The sequence below is a fragment of the Solanum tuberosum genome, unplaced genomic scaffold, assembly GCF_000226075.1.
Source record: "Solanum tuberosum cultivar DM 1-3 516 R44 unplaced genomic scaffold, SolTub_3.0 scf00373, whole genome shotgun sequence".
Classification (NCBI taxonomy): Eukaryota; Viridiplantae; Streptophyta; class Magnoliopsida; order Solanales; family Solanaceae; genus Solanum; species Solanum tuberosum.
Window position 1 is genome coordinate 273,540 of NW_006239310.1, and position 17,743 is coordinate 291,282.

Genomic DNA, 17,743 nt, shown 5'->3' on the forward strand with positions numbered 1-17,743 from the left:
TTTTAAAATTTATCATTTAAATATTATTTAATATTTTAAGTTTTATTTCAGATTTTTTTGTTTGGATTTTAAAATAAACATTTTTTTAATAAGATATAACCTATAATCTAAAAAATAGAAATAATAATAATAATAATAATCCAAGTATAATGTTGATAAACATAATTTAATGTCTTCTATTTTTTTTTTTATTATTATTATTATGTTACTTATTTATTTATTTTTATGAATTTTCAACCTTAGCACAAGATAATTGAGGAATTGTCATAGCAAAAATTATATTGATAATCTCTATCACTATCATAAACATAGAAGGCATTAGGTTATGTTTTCATAATATTACTTTTAAAGGACAATCAAATTTCAAAATTGGAAAATAATTTTATGAGAAATAAAATTTAAACTTTTGAATTTAAGATAAATAATATTTTATCTATATCTAGCTAGCGTTAAATTCTATCTTGAACAATATCACTATTATAAGTCATTTAGCAAATTTAAGACTATTCACAATATTATATAACAACATTAAATCAAGTTGAAATTGTGATTTTTAAAATATACAATAAGTTTTTAATTTTCAATATTTACCTTTTTTTAAATCTAATTCAAAGATAACTATAATTACACATAATATGCTTTATTGGATAAATTTTCAAATAAACAGTCTCTCCTTCATATCCATATGTTTTCTGATATAATTCAAATTAAAATTTAATATATCCTCTACATACATTAATTAAATTCTAATATAGTGTTGTACTAATTAAGATTATTATTACCTTTATATCAATTTTCTATTATATTTTACACAAATTAATACAATAAATAATATTTTGAATCTTTTAATTTTGAATAAAACATATATAAAATGTTTCAACATGTTATTTAGTCTTTTTATGATATCAAATATTTCATATGGAAGGTTAGAAACTTAGAATTGATAAATTACTAATATTTTTTTTATTCAAACGGCATAAAAAGAATATATATTATTTTAATACAATAAATTAAATTGTGTATTAATAATATTAATTTAATATTGCTCAAATACACAAGTTACTGATTTCTTTTATTATATTATTATTATAATAAATTAAATATATTATTAAGTGCATTATACATTTTATTAATTATTTTTAATTATAAAATTATTACATTTTAAATCATCCACACAACGCGCGGGCACATATACTAGTTGAATGTAATAGGCATGGGATATTCAAAGGGTTATAAATTATTGGTAATTGCATGCTTAATTACACGTTACTACTTTTTAATATTATACTTTTATTTCTATATATTTATTTTTTGTTTTTCTTTTTAAATTTTTATTATTTTTAATTTTTTTCTAATATTTTCTAAAATTATAATTTTTGTTTTATATTATTTATATTTTCCTTCTCATTCTCAATTGTCATTTCATGTAATTTTTTGTATTATCTAAAAAGCATTATTTTTTATGTTTATTTTTTTTCATTAGCATAATTTTACTAGTATTCTAATATTTTAAACTAAAGTAGAATTCATTATTGAATAAGGTTATAGACTTACGTTTTTCTTTCCTTTTAAATCATATTTATGTGCGTTATTGCTGAAATTTGACATATATATTTTTAATAAAAAAAAGGTCATTGAGCCTATTTATTAAGAAATGAACAAAATATTTACAAGAAATACATTGCCCAAATTGACCCAAATGAAAAGAAAAGAAAACATATAAAGGACAAAAGCAAAACAATAGAAAAATCAAATATATATAATAGGAGAGGTGCTAGCGCCTACGTGTCAACACCACAAAAAATGAGATTTTTAAAATAATTAAAAATTATTATTAATTACATTATTATAAATTACTGTTTTGTTTTTTTAAAAAAAAAAAACTGTAAAGACGGTTTTTTATTTTATAAAAAATGTATAACTTCCCAAGTTTTTCTAAAAATAAAAATAAAAATATACATAACCATACTTGAAGCGGTTTTATCTCATAAGTATAAGTAATAGCCTTCTGTACTCCTTTTTTCTCTTGAAATCAAAATCAGTTGCCATGACATGAAAAAATGGAAATTGTGAGTTCTTCTATAATTGTTATGCCGCTACAATAGGCTATCATTAGGGACACTAGCCATGTAAGTTTAATTGATAAATTATTTATTTGCTTTTTAATTTTGATTATTTTGATTTTAGTGATAAATTCTCTCATAAATTTTAGTGATGGATTCATATTTTTCTTATTTAAGATTTCTCATTCTACTAACTTTAATTGTGAATAAAATTGCATAATACTTTTAGTTTTATTTGGACTCTTTAGATGACACAGTTTTGGATTCTAAATTGAAACAATACCCACTAAGTAGTAGTTTATAAGTTTTACATATAGACGAGTGAAGATGTTGGTTGCGAGAAGAACACGAGGTTATATATAAATATTGAGTTATTGAAGTAATTATTGCAAATTGTTTGCTTTTGTTGATTATATTTTTCCTTTTTTTTGTTGTTTATAATTTTTAATGATATTAAGTTTTTTTCGTTTTGCAGGATTTGTTCAGCATATTGTGACTATCTTTTAATTCTGAATAAAATAAAAAAATATTTTTTGATAAATGATACATATGCAACAATTCTTTGACACAACTATTATACCCATCTTCTTAATGCATTTCATTGTAATAAAAATTAAATGTTATAGAATTATCTTTCTTATATATCTTTATCCATTCAACGTATTATCCGAAATTGATAAATATTTATGAAAATATCATTCAGCTGAAGCATTATATATATATAAATAATTGATATATGACTTTTCGAAAAAATCAAAGATAAAAATTTAAAATTTGAATAACATGAATACAAATTGATATTCAAGTGATTAAAATTTTTTGGTTTTATGCTTAGCATATTATCATGATCATAGGACTTTTCTTAGTTATATTTTGTTTTAATGTAATGATTAACTTTTCTCATATCTTTATTATTATTCTAACAAGAGGATAATATGAATATGTTATGCATGATTTTGAATAATTTTGAATAAAATTCTCTCAAATAAACTTTAGTATATTATCTTATAATAATAAGTATAAGTTAGAAATTATCAATAAATCAATATTTCTGTGTTAAAAGAATTATAATATCAAAATGATTAATACAAAATGAATTTTTACTTACAATAACAATAGAAAAGAAATGCAACAACGAAATTGAGAAGCTCTTTATCAATCTGTTTTTTTTTTTTTGGATAAACAAGTGATTTTGAGATTTCCCCATTCATTCTTGCATTCTTTATGAGAAAAAAAATTCAAGCTATCAGTTAAAAAATATTCGAGCCTTTTTTTTATTTGAAAGAGAAAAAAATGAGATAATAAAAAAGGATAATATTATTAAAAAATTTAACATAATAACAGTTATAAATGATAATATTATTAAAAAATTTAACATAATAACAGTTATACAGTTTCCAGAATTTTCAAATTTGAATTCTAAATGGCAGTTTTTTTTACATTTAAAAATTAATTCAATTTTATTATTTAAAATTAACATCCAATTCCATATCCTCAATATATAAACCCACGAATGGAAGCTTCTTTTAAAATTCATCATCTTAAATAATATTTAGTATTTTGAAGTTTTATATCAATTTTTTTTCTTATTTGCATTTAAAAATAATTATTTTTTTACAAAATACAACTTATTATGTTCTATCTTTAATGATAAAAAGATAATGATGATAATAATAATAATAATAATAAAAAAAAAATAAAATAATGATGATAATAATAATAATAATAATAATAAAGTAATTTTTTTTAAAAAAACATCCAACTAAATATGGTGTTTTAATCTTTATTTTGAAAAAAAAAGAAGTAGTTATCCAATTAAATAGGGAGTTTTAAAACTTCCCATTACACTCCTACTTCTAAGCAAATTGAAAAACTTTTAAATTAAAATTATCTATTTAAAAACCCACGTATGAAAGTTTCTTTTAAAACTTCTTATTTAAATATTGTTTAATATTTTAAGTTTTTATCAGATTTTTTTTTCTTATTTGAATTTTAAAATAAACATTTTAAAATAAAATATAACCTATAATCTATAGGTTCTATCTTTACAGATAAAAAAATTTGAACTAATAATAATAATAATAATAATAATGTATTAAATTTTAAGAAACATCCAACTAAATATAGAATTTTAATCTTTATTTTTGGAAACAATATAATTTTCCAAGGATTCTCTCAAATGGATTATGGTTCTTCAGGTTTTCAAGTCTCCTCACCCAATTCCAAAGCTAGGGTTCATTAAGGTATGTGAGAAGTAGGGGTTTTCACGGGTTGGTTTGGATCGGTTATTGGTTAAAACCAAAATCAAACCAAACTTAATCAGTTTTTAAATTATCAAAACCAAACCAAACCAAATATAATATACATTTATCGGTTTGGTGGTTATCGGTTTCGGTTTGGTTTGGTTCGGTTATTCGGTTATTAACCATACACAAAAATAAAAGAAACAATTCATTCAAAATGTGAAAAAAGTGACAACAATGCATTCAAAACGAAAAATAGTTAGAATGACTTAAATTACTAAACTTTCAATCACTAAATTTACTATCAATAAAGCTTTAAAATTCACTATATTAGCCTAGAAGGAAGAGACAATAACATTTTCAGTCCCACAAGAATTGTCATAGACACTCATATACATGAAATCAATAAGATAAATGTTTCATCTTAGGCATTTTTGTTTTCAATAAGTAAATTATAAAGAAATTTTAATGAAAATATGTATAAGATCTTTAAAATTGTTTATAAAAACAATCTATTAAGTATGTATATTAATAAAATATATGTATATAATTCATCAGTTTGGTTCGGTTAATTCTTCGGTTTTTTTTTAATAAAACCATAACCAAACCAAATACTATCGGTTTTCAAAAATCTAAAACCAAACCAAACCCAAATAAAATCGGTTTTATTTTATCGATTTGGTTTGGTTTTTTGGTTTGGATCGGTTTTTATCCAAACCGTGAACACCCCTAGTGAGAAGTTAATCAATGGATCCTTTTTCATCCATTGAGTCCCAAGGATTTCTCTAGTTTCCTCTTCTATGATTTCAACCCAAATTCTAGGGATTTGCATAATTTCTCATGGGTTCACGTGTTTATGACTAAATTCATTATATTTGATCTTATCATGCATGATTTTATCACAATTTCATGTTTTCAATATCATATGAATCCATATTATATGACTACTTTATGAATATAACTATATTTTGAGATTATGCATGCATCATGAAATTGATAATTTTATGAATCAAGGATACTTTTAGATAAAGTATCACTATGTTTTATGAAAAGGTTACTTCAAAGTGAGCTATTCTCATTATGATAGATTCTTGAGATAAGTGTCTCTATGATTATGTTATGAGAACATGATTTTGAAAGGAGCTATTCCGTGATATGAAGTTTATGATTGGATTGGTATTATTAGATTCTTACCCTTCCAAGTATTATGATTCTGATATGTTTATGCTTATTTCCGTTGGGAGTTTACTTAGTACCGAGATGACTTTGGGATGTAGGTTCTCCCGTTAGTAGAGGTCGGGTCTTTAGTAGCTATCCCCTTGTCCCATAACTACATGCCCCCATAGGACCTTATCCCGATGGACATAGCTAGTGGATCCACCTAAGCTTGAGAACATGGTTCTTACCTTGGCAAGTAGGACAATCTCTTTTTGGTGTGGGAGTAAGACACCAGATTCTATGTTATAGCTCATATGGTTTATGTAGGTTAATGGTTAACATCCCACAAAAGATTATGTTTTTCTCAAATGGTTTAAGACTTCCTCAAATACTATGATTTAAGTTTATGTTATGCTCTACAAATGTTGCATTGATCTTGTCCTACGATTTATGAGTTTAGATTATCAAGATTTGATATGCTTTTAATTGCCCATGCATCATCACGTCTTCAAACATAGCATGTTTATGTTTATGCATGTTCATCATATTCAATATATTCCAAGTAGTGATGCATATATCTCGTGCCTATATTGTTTCATAATATAGAGTATGACGTTCCTCCATCCGGCCGTGGCTAGTGGATTGATTCAACTTTGCTAGCTTATGGTAAGTCCTCATGGTTCAAGGACATGATCACACATTATGAGTTTCTTATCTAGTTTTCAATCTTTTAAATTTTTAGACTTATTTCGTGAGCAAGGGCTTGCTCTAGTCACACCCAAGATATTATAATCTTGTTGTTTGACTTAGGAGGATTCCACATTTACAGTCTTTGAGAATTCAACATTTATAGTCTTTGTACTATATTTTGGTATCATGTTGAGTAGAAGTATTGAGACTTATATTCCCCTTATCTCTTTATTTCTATTATGTTGACATCTTAGCATCATGTTTATGTTAAGTGGCTTGTTTAGGATCTCTCTATATCTTATTCGCCATTTCATGTCTAGGGGATAGTTTGGGTCATGATAAACTTGGTATTTAGAGCATCAGGTTCATAAAAGAGTCCAAAGAGTCTGATAAGCCACATTTAGTTGAGTCTTATTCATAAGTGTGAAGAATGCCATATTTATGAATATGAGGCTATGAGATGTTTAAGAAACTTCACTTCTTTCATCACTCTAAAGTCGTGCAATAGAGTTGAACTCTATAAGAGTCTTTCTCTTAACTCTTGTTCTATGTGTTTTGAATTCATGTCTCTAAGAAGAGCTCCATTGATAAGGAATGTCAATGATAATGTGGAACCAAAGCTTCTCAAGCTACGATTAACCCTTTGGCTGAGCAAGTGTCTCAGAGTTTAGGGTTGCTTTCCAAGTGTTTGTCCGAGCCATAACCATATAAGTTAATAGGGAGGTTGTAGCTCCCGCGAACCCAAATGTGAGTATGAAGGCTACAAGGGTAAGAGACTTCACAAGGATGAATCCTCCAAAATTCCATGGTTAAAAAGAGGATAAGGATCCATAAGAGTTTGTTGAGGGGATCCAAAAAATTGTGGACATCATGGGAGTGACTCTAGTGAAAAAGGCGGATTTGGCCGCTTATCAATTGAAAGGGGTTGCTAAGACATGGTTTGCTCAATAGAAGGATGAAAGGGCATTGGATGCGGTTCCCTTGGATTGGGACAAGTTCAAATGGGAATTTCTTGATCGATTCGTTTCCCTGGATAAAGTGCAAGAGTTCATAAACCTAAGTCAAGATAATATGAGTGTGAATAAATAATCTTTGAACTTCACTCAGTTGTCTAAGTATGCTCCGCCTATTGTTGCAATTTCTAGGGTACGAATAAGTGAGTTTGTTTTGGGTATGTCTGAAATGGTGGTAAAAAAATGTAGAACCGCCATGTAGATCAAGGAGATGGAAATCTCAAGGTTGATGTCCCATGCTCAACATATTGAGGAGGAGAAGCTTAAAGAGAAGGCTATAAAGTCTAAAAGGGAAAGAATTGATAGTGGTGATTTCACTCACTCGAGGTCTGGTGGAAATGGACATTTTCTGTTTTGGCAAAAGTTCTCAGGTATGAAACCATGTAGTGCTTCGGTTCAAAAATTCAACAAGGATAGGGTGTTTTGCCTTAAGCCTCTAGGAGGTGGTTCTAGTGGATGTTGTTTCCCTGCTTGCTAAAAGTGTGGCAAGAGTCATCCATGGAGATGCTTAGCCGATACCGATGGTTGTTATGGTTGTGGTAAGAGTGGTAACATATTAAGAGATTGCCCTTCGCTTGTTGGTAAGGGTAGAGATGGTCGTTATGTTCATCCTAGTGCTTCTTCTGGTCGACAAACTTAGTAGGGTGCTTCTTCTAGTTCTGGTAGAGCTCAGTGTCAGAACATGTTTTACGTTCTTCAGACTTGACAAGATCATGAGGGTTCTCCGGATGTGGTGACTGGTATGTTGCGAGTCTTGTAGTTTGATGTATATGCATTGGTTGACCAGGTGCTACATTGTTTTTTGTGACTCCTTATGTGGCTATGAAGTTTGATTCCAGTCCCAACATCTTCTTAGAATCTTTCTCAATCTTTACTCTTGTTGGTGATTCTATTGTTGCTAGACTAGTTTATAGAAATTTCCAGTTTTAGTTTCCCATGAAGTCACCCTAGTGGATCTTGAAGAGTTAGACATGATATATTTTGATGTCATTCTTAGAAGGGATTGACTTCATTCTTGTTATGCATCCATTCATTATCAAACCTGAGTGGTCACATTTAGGGGTGTGCAAAAATCGAACCGACCGATAAACCGAACTGATAAAAGTGTTATTGGTTTATTGTTATTGAGTTATTGGGTTAACGATTTTTTAATGGTTTTATAAAAAAAATTGGGTTATCGGTTCGGTATTGGTTTTTAATATTGGGTTATTGGGTAAACCGATAACCCATTAAGACTAGTAATTTACTACTTTTACTTGTACATAAATATTATATATTAATCTTAATACCTTAGTAGTTACTATCTTTGTCCTTTAGCCTTCAATTCACACTTCACAATGGCTTTGAGTTCACAATTTCACATTATAAAAAACGTTAAAATCTAAAGTAAGAACCATATTCCTCTTAATTTCTCTTTGTGTTACACTTGTATAGTTCTTTTCATCTTTGTTATTATTGTTTCTATTTTTATGAGCATTTGTAAAGTTACATTATTGTGTTTTCGCATCAAATTTATTAGAAAAGTCATATATTTATTTTATAAATATTTTCTTATTGGTTAAATCGAAAATTGAACCGTTAAGGACCAAAACCGATAAAAAATATCTTATTGGTTTGGTTATTGGTTTAACATATTTAAAAACCAAAAACCGATAAACCGAACCGATAATACATAAAACCGAACCGAACCGACCAATGCACAGCCCTAGTCACATTCCAGGTTTTGAATGAATCTATATTAGAATGGAAGGGTGGAATATAAGTGCCTATATGTAAGTTTATCTCATGCCTCAAGGCTAGGAAAATGATTCTAAAGGTTTCATCTATCGTCTTGTTTGGGTTAGGGATACATATTCTGAAACTCTTACTCTTGAGTCAGTTTCTGTTATTAATGAGTTTCCAGAAGTGCTTTTTGATGATTTTCCCAGTGTTTCTCCCAAAAGGAAGATAGACTTTGGAATTGACATTCTTCCAGATACGCAACCTATCTCTATTCATCGTTACCGTATGAATCTAGAAGAACTTAAGAAATTAAAAAAAGTAGTTGAAAGATTTTTGGATAAGGGTTTTATTAGACCGAGTATCTCACCAAGGGGTGCTCCAGTGTTGTTTGTTCCTATAAAGGATGGTTCACTTTGTATGTGCATTGACTATTGGAATTTGAAGAAGGTCATGGTAAAGAATATGTCCTATTCTTGAGGATAGATAACTTGTTTGATCAACTTCAAGGTGCTAGTTTCTTCTTAAAGATTGACCTTCAATTAGGTTATCATCAATTAAGGGTAAGGGAAGGTTACATTCTGAAGATGACTTTTTTGAACTCGATATGGTCACTATGAGTTTGTGGTGATGTCCTTTGGTTTGACTAATGCCCCCACGACTTTCATGGATCTTATAAATAAAGTGTTCAAGCAATATATTGATATGTTCATGATCGTGTTTATTTATGATATTTTGATTTATTCTTAGAGTAAGGATGAACATGTTGATCACCTAAGCATCAATTTGCATATCCTCAAGGATAATCAATTGTTTGCTAAGTTTAGCAAATGTGAGTTTTGGTTGAGGTCTGTTGCTTTTCATGGCCATATTATTTCCGGTTAAGGTATTCAAGTTGATCCTAAGAATATTGAGGCAGTTAAGAACTGGCCTAAACCTCTTTCCCCTTCAGATATTCATAGTTTTTTAGGTTTGGCTAATTATTATAGAAGGTTTGTGGAAGGATTTTCCTCTATTGCTTCACCTGTGACTACGCTAACTCAGAAAAATTGTGAAATTTCAATGGTTAGAAGCTTGTGAGAAGAGTTACCAAGAGTTAAAGAATCGACTCACTTCGACCCAGTTTTGACTTTATCGAAAGGATATGATAGATTTGTAGTTTATTGTGATGCTTTGCAGATTGGTCTTGATAGTGTTTTGATGCAAAATGGGAAAGTAATTGCTTATGCTTTGAGACAACTGAATTTTCATGAGAATTACTATTTGACTCTTGATTTGGAGTTATCAGCGGTGCTCTTTGCTTTGAAGATTTGGAGACATTATCTCTATAATGTTCATGTGGATGTGTTTATCGATCATAAGAGTTTGCAATATGTGTTTAAGTTAAATATTTAAATCTTTGCCAAAGGAGGTGGCTTGAGTTGTTGAAAGATTATGATATGAACATTCTTTATCATCTGGGCAAGGCAAATGCGGTTGCCGATGCTCTTAGCCGATTGTTGATGAGTAGTGTTGCTCACATTGAGGATGGTAAAAAAGAGTTAGTTCATGATTTTCATCGACTATCTCATATGGGTGTTCACTTGGTTGACTCGAGGATGGTGGTACCAAGAGCTTGACTAGACTATGGTTAAGTTTAAGAGAGCGACTTTTGAAAAAGCCATTGTGGCTTTCTCTCAAGTGGGAGATAGTGTACTTCGTTATCAAGGTCAGTTGTATGTTTTTAATGTTGATGAGTTGAGGCAATAGATCTTATCAGAAAATCACAATTCTTAGTTTTCCATTCACCCGGGAGCCACCAAGATGTACCATGATTTTAGGAGATCTATTGGTGGAATGGGATGAAAAGGGATATTGTGGGATTTGTGGCTAAGTGTCCTAATTATCAACAAGTAAAAGTTGAGCATCAAAAATTGAGAAGTTTGGCTTAAGACATTAGCATTTCTACTTAGAAGTGGGATGATTTGAATATGGATTTCATTATGAGATTATTCCACACTCGGTGGAAACATGATTAGATTTGGTCCATCGTGGATATTTTGATGAAAAATCGACACATTTTATACTTGTAAGGACTTCTTACTTAGATGAGAACGCTGCTAAGTTGTATATCTGAGAGATGGTGAAGTTTCATGGAGTGCCTTTATCTATTATTTCCAACAGAGCTACCCAATTTACTTCTCAGTTTTGGAGATCTATTCAAAAAGGCATTGATACCCAAGTTAAGCTTAATACAACCTTTTATCCTCATACCGATGGTCAAGCCGAGCGTACTATTCAGACTTTGGAAGTTATGTTGAGAGCTTGTGTGATTGGCTTCAAGGGTAATTGGGATGATCATTTGCCTTTGATTGAGTTTGCTTCTAAGAATAGTTACCACTCAAGTATTCAAATGACTCAATTTGAGGCTTTTTATGGTAGGAGGTGTATGTCTCCTATTATTTGGTTCGAAGTTGGTAAGGTCACTTTAATAGGGACCGAGTTGGTGCATGAGGCTATGGAGAAGGTTCGACTTATCAGAGAGAGGTTGAAAATGGCTCAAAGTCGACAAAAGTCTTATGCAAATGTTAGAAGAAGAGAACTTGAATTTGATATTGATGATTGGGTATACTTGAAAATATCACCTATGAAGAGTGTGATAAGATTTGGAAAGAATGGGAAGCTTAGTCCCCATTATGTAGGCCCATACCAGATTTTGAGATGTTTCAACAAGGTAGCCTATGAGTTGGATTTGCCTTCTGAATTGGCGTCGATGCATCCAGTGTTTTATGTTTTGTTATTGAAAAAGTGTATTAGTGATCCTACTTCGGTTGTGCCTTTGGAGAGTGTTGGTGTTAAGGAAAGTCTTTCTTATGAAGGGATTCCAAACGAGATTTTGGATCATCAAGTTTGGAAATTGAGAAATAAGGAAGTTGCTTCGATGAAATTTCTTTGGAGAAATCAATTAGTTGAGGGTGCTACTTGGGAGGCCGAAGCCAACATGATGTCCAAGTACCCCCCCCCCCCATCTCTTTTCGTCCTTTTCAGTTCTAGCTTGAGGTAGTAGTTCCTCATGTTTAGTCTTTAAAGTTCATGCATTTTAGATATTCTCATGTTTCCATATGTATGTATGTTCAGGAAATATGTTTTAAAATTCATGTTTTAGCTTGGGGTTGATTACTCCTTAGTTTTATGTATTTTGATGTTATTTGCATTCATGTTGGGTTGATAGATCTCTTTCCCTACTCTATTCATGCTAGCTTGAGTCCCATTCGAGGATGAATGTTCCCAAGGGGAAGATATTGTAACACCTCAAAAATTGATAAGTGAGTTGGAAAGGGAATTGTGGTAGAAATGTGTTGGTACCTTTTTGAATGAAGCCACCTACAAACCGTACAGGGTCCTACAGTCCATAGAAGGGTGGTCGTGGAATGAGTCTTGGAAAATTCTAAATGTTGAGTCTTTGAAAGTTTCCCATAAACCAATAGGATGGTCCGTAGGCAGTGGTACGACCCGTAGAAAGTGTGGTTCGTAGGTGTTTAGACTTTGTAATATTGTTGGTGACATGGGTTGTACGTAAGGACCTATGGGTCGTAGGGTGTTCCACGGACCATGGAAATTGGTCTGTAGTTGTTGGTTTGGATTCTAGTCTCCAGTATCTTGACCTACGGATGACCAAAACGGTCTGTATCTCCTTGTACAGACTGTACATGGGTCCATAGGTACCCTTCAACATTTTTATGTTCAAGGTTATTTTGGTCTTTTCCTACTCTTTTTACACCTAAACTACGTCGTTTTTTGAACATTCTAAGGGCCTCTAACTGAATTTACTCTTCAAATTTTACCCATTCCCTCTCATTCACTCAAAACCCCAAAAGCTCTCAAGGTTTTCTCTCCAAAATCTCTCCAATGATTCTCTGAAGTGGATTAATTAGGGTTCTTCAAGCTTTCAAGTATCCTGACCCAATTCCAAAGCTTGGGTTCATCAAGGTATGTGAGAAGTTCATCAATGGATACTTTTTTCATCCATTGAGTTCCAATGATTTCTCTATTTATCACCTTTATGATTCCAACCCAAATTCTAGGGTTTTGCATGATTTCTCATGGGTTCACTTGTTTATGACTAAATTCATTATATTTGATCTTATTATGCATGATTTGATCACATTTTTATGTTTTCAATGATTTTCATATGAACCCATACTATAGACTACTTTATGATTATAAACTATGCTTTGAGATTATACATGCATCATAAAATTAAGGAATTTATGAATCAAGGATGCTTTTAGATAAAGTATCACCATGTTTTATGAAAAGGTTGCTCCAAAGTGAAGTATTCTCATTATGATAGATGATCATTATTTTGATGCTTGAGATAAGTTTCTTTATGATTATGTAATGAAATTATGATTTTGAAAGGAGATATTCTATTAAATGAAGTTCATGATTGGATTGGTATTACTAAATTTTTACCCTTCCATGTATTATGATTATGCTTATTTTCATTGGAAGTTTACTTAGTACCGAGAGAACTTTGGGATGGAGACTCTTCTGTTAGTAGAGTCTAGGTCTCTAGTAGAAATGCCCTTGTCCCATAACTACGTTCCCCCGTAGGACCTTGTCCCAATTGGACATAGCTAATGGATCCACCTAAGCTTGAAAACATGGTCCTTACCTTTGCAAGTACGACAATCTCTTTTCGGTGTGAGAGTAAGACACCAAATTTCATTTTATAGCTCACTTGGTCTATATCGATTAACGGTAAACGTCCCACAAAAGATTTTTTTTCTCAAATGGTTTAAGACTTCCTCAAAGACTATGATATAAGTTTATGTTATGATTTTCAAATGTTGCATTGACCTTGTCCTACGATTTATAATTTTAGCTTATCAAGATTCGATATGGTTTTACTTGGTCATGCATCATCACGTCTTCAAACTATGCATATTTATGTTTATGTATATGCATGTTCCTCATATTCAGTACATTTCAAGTACTGACACATATATCTCTTGTGCCTATATTGTTTTACAATATTGAATATGATGTTCCTCCATCCGACCGTGGCTTGTTGATTGATTCAGCTATGCTTAGATTGTGGTGAGTCCTCATGATTTAAGGTCATGATCACACATTATGAGTTTCTTGTCTATTTTAGTCTTTTCAGTTTTCAAACTTATTTCGTGAGCTAGGGCTTGTCCTAGTCACACCTATGATATTAGAGGCTTGTTCTCAGACTTAGTAGAATTCCGCATTTATAGTCTTTGTACTCTATTTTGGTATCATGTTGAGTTGAAGTTTTGAGACTTATATTTTGTTTATCTCTTTATTTCTATTATGTTGATATCTTATAGTCATGCTAATGCTAAGTGACTTGTTTAGGATCTCTCGGGATTCTATTCGCCATGTCATGTTTAGGGGGTAGTTTTGGGTCATGACAAAGAGTCAATTCCTATCAGAATTTCATGGATGTTGACCTTCCTTGCACTGAAATCCCTCCCATCTATTGTCCTCCAGCTTAAATTGGCCTAGAAGGGTTTTTGGGATAGCCCTAATCTATTTTACCACTAAAAGAGGAGAGGTCAATTAAAAGAAATTGCATTTTCCTAGTTCTACCCCCGCCAACCCTGCTATAGCAGCTGACCCACCGCCATAGAATATTTCCACTATGGCGGAATGGTGTCAGCCTGGATCAACCTTCAAATTTTGTGATTTGGTTGTGTCACCCCAATTTTAAATTGACAACATATTCCAAAAGATTTCGATACTTCGCACAAGGTGCCTTTTGAATAACGATGGATTAGGTTGTTATAATAGATACAAATATACCCATCGTTCATCCCCAAACGGCTATCAGAGCCGAAAGAAAGAGTGTTGATCACGGAACATCATCCCTTAATTTTGACAACGTTAAGAGAAAGTTAGAATTAAGCCATAATGACATCCTTGGACACCACGTGCCCCAAGAATGCTATAGACTCAAACCAGAATTCATACTTTTAGAATTTGGCATAAAACCATTGATATCTCAAAGTTTGGAGCACAATCCTCAAATGCTACTCGTGTTCCTCCCTATAGTGTTTTCAAATGCGTCGACGTGAAGTGATGCGTTTTATGCGGTATTGGGCGAGACATAAGCCCCGAGACATGGGTCGTAAGTGCCATGGATCTATGGGGCGTGCATCTCATGCATATTCAATTTTATAATTTTATTATTAAGAAAATAAGCAAAAGTAAAACTTTCAATAATTTACAAATAGATTTTAATAAATAATCAATATTATAGAAAAATATATTATAATTATTATATGGGAAAGATATTAATAACCAATAATATAGAAAAAAGTATGATAATTAATATTTGAGAAATGTAATAACTAACAACACAAATTTTATAATAGCCAAAATAATCTTAAAAATGAAATCATCATCCATCTTCACATTGCTAGTCTTTCCCAAACTCAATTAATATTTGCATTGTTTATTATTTTATATTTTAATGAAGAAGAAGAAGGATAAATAATGTAAGAGTAATGACAAAGAATGAATAGAGTTGTCTCAGGAACATACTGCTATGAAAGCTCCATCCTATCAATTTCAGACACAATTATCTAAAAAATTATTTATAGCTATGTCATATTCTATGAGAGTTTATTTATATATTTTATAAAAACTCACTACGAAATATGAAAAAAATATTATAGCATCAAATTTAAATATTATTACACCAGTAAAAAAAAAAGATCTAATGCAAAAATGGTTTAACCCCCTCCCCCCCATCCCCCAAAAAAATAAAATAAAAAATTAACGACTGGGGCCTACATTTTAATGCCCATGACTTACATTTTTACGCTCAGGGATTCAACCCAAATTATATGACTTAAACCTATGGATCTATGCCTTCAATATGTGCCCAGGAGCATTTTTGGTACTCTCCACCTCGGGACTCACCCCGAGACTCATCCCAAAAATGTTTTTGAAATCACTACTCCCTACTCTGTGCGTATACTAGAATGTCATCAATGAAAACAATGATGAATGAGTCTAGATACGGCGTGAACACACACGTCATCATGTCCATGAATATTGTTGGGGAAGTGGTCAACCCAAAAGACATCATTAGGGATCCATAATGGCTGTAACGAATCCTAAAAGCCATCTTAGGGATGTCCTCCACACTAATCCATAGCTGATGGTAACTGATGCTTGCATAATCAAGACACAACTTCCAATGCAAGTGTCTATGATCATACAATAGTAAAGTAACCCAACCAAGGGTTGGGGTCGAGTCCCAAGGGAGTGGTTTTGAGAATTAATAGAAAAATAAAATTAAGTTCTAATTAGTCATAGCTAAAAAGATTATCGAAAAAGAACATGTTAAATCTAAGGGGTGACACAAGAGTGTGAATTAACAATGGGGGTTGGTCACAAGTAAACAAAAGTCAGCGAAAATATAAGGATTACTAATCAAGGAGAGAGGATTCTTGGGATGTGATAGGAATACGGGATAGACTAAGCTATTGGATACATGCTTTTGATAATAAATCCGTTGAATATTTGTGACTAGGCTAGACTATAGTGGGGGTAAATTCTCTCACGAGCAACTTACCTCAAATCAACTCGATTTCTCTCGAACACCGAGTTGCCACATAAAGAACAACCTCCACCTTAGCCCACTCACTCTCTCGAGCTGAGTGTGTGGGAGAAGGACTAGGGTTCACTCTCTCGAGCTGAACGTCATGTTGACCCAATCCCATCGGCCATCAATTTAGTAGTCTTAGTTTTACGACCTCTCTCTCTCGAGCAAGCCAAAAACACAAAGGTGAAATCGTATTTTCAACTACAGTTTCATTAAGTTCCACCACAACTACTAAACGAAATCACATCTAAACAACAAATAAATCATCAACAAGCAAGACCCAACATATAATCTAACCCATATTCACAAAATCACACCCCAAGAATTGGGGTTTTAGCTAGACATGTAAAAGAGATAGAAATGTATACCAATATGAGTTTGCATTCAAATGGGTATGAAGATTTAAGTCTCAAAACAAGCAAAGAGTGAAGAATTGATAAGACCCAAGTCCAAATTCTTGGAGTTGAAACTCTTTGAATCTTCAAGTTCTTCAAAACCCTCTCCAAACAAAATTCTATGTTAAAAATTTCTATATTAAAAATCTGATATTAAGCTACAACTCTCAACGAGTATTTATAGTTTTCAAAAATCTATGTTGCAGCGAATCATTCGGTGTCGTTAGTCGAGATCGCCGATCAACTCAGTGATCCGCCCTCTGGTAGGTTTCATCACCGTCTTGCTCTATCCTTCAGCATCGTCATGTTTTGGATCATTGGGCGACATAGTACTGCTTCGCGGAACTGCTCGGCGACACGCCGACTGCTCCTTTTCATTGCTGATTAGATCCTTTCTTTCAGGGCTCAGCACACTGGAATAAAAGGCAAAGATAAGACCTTTTGGCGACTCGCCGAACGGGTTCGGCGATTCTCAGATCTTCATTTCCTCGTTCTTTCGGCTGCCTTTTGTTCCTTTTTGCTAAGTAGTGTCCATGCCTTCCCTCAAACTCCAAACACCTGAAACTTAAGGGTTTTCATCAGATATTGAGATAACATATGCATTTTGAGGATACTAATTCTATCAAAACATAGCCCTAAATGAGTCCAATTTGTGGACTCATCAACACCCCTAACTTAAACTTTTAGCTTGTCCTCAAGCAAACTCAAGTTCAACCGTTCAAAAAAGGGTAGAAACTTAAGGGTTTTCATCAGATATTGAGATAACATATGCATTTGAGGATACAATTTCTATTAAAATATATCCCTAAATGAGTCCAATTTGTGGACTCATCAACACCCC